Source organism: Triticum aestivum, chromosome 7A, assembly GCF_018294505.1.
Source record: "Triticum aestivum cultivar Chinese Spring chromosome 7A, IWGSC CS RefSeq v2.1, whole genome shotgun sequence".
Taxonomy (NCBI): domain Eukaryota; kingdom Viridiplantae; phylum Streptophyta; class Magnoliopsida; order Poales; family Poaceae; genus Triticum; species Triticum aestivum.
The window spans coordinates 648,995,699-648,996,233 of NC_057812.1; positions in this window are offsets into that span (position 1 = coordinate 648,995,699).

The following is a 535-nucleotide window of genomic DNA, read 5'->3' on the forward strand; positions in this document are numbered from 1 at the left end:
ACTATTCATCCTTCCAGGTCATGAATTTATCTTTTTTTATACAGGTCACAACTCAAGGTATTTCATCATGAATTTTTACACACATGTCAGTTACATCCTTACATACACGCATATTTTTTTCAGAATTTTTTGAATCATAAAAGTTAGAATTTGAGTTTTTCAAAAGTAAAGGCCTCCAAAATGCCTTTCTCGTACTCGTGGTGCAATTTACTCTTGCCGTGGTGTTGAGTCACACCAAGACCAAGTAGATGGATGATGTGTAGTACTCCCTCCAGCCCTTTTTACTCCATGTATTCCCACCGTTTCTTTTTAGTCTGCATATAAGATTTGATCAAAGTCAAAATTTGTAAACTTTGACCAACTTTATAGAAAAAAATATCAACATCTACAATACTAAATCTATATGGTGTGGAAATTAATTTCATGATGCATCTTACGATATTGATTTCATATTATGAATCTTAATTTTTTTTTTCTATAAACTTAGTCAAAGTTAACAAAGTTTGACGCTGACCAAATCTTATATGCAGACTAA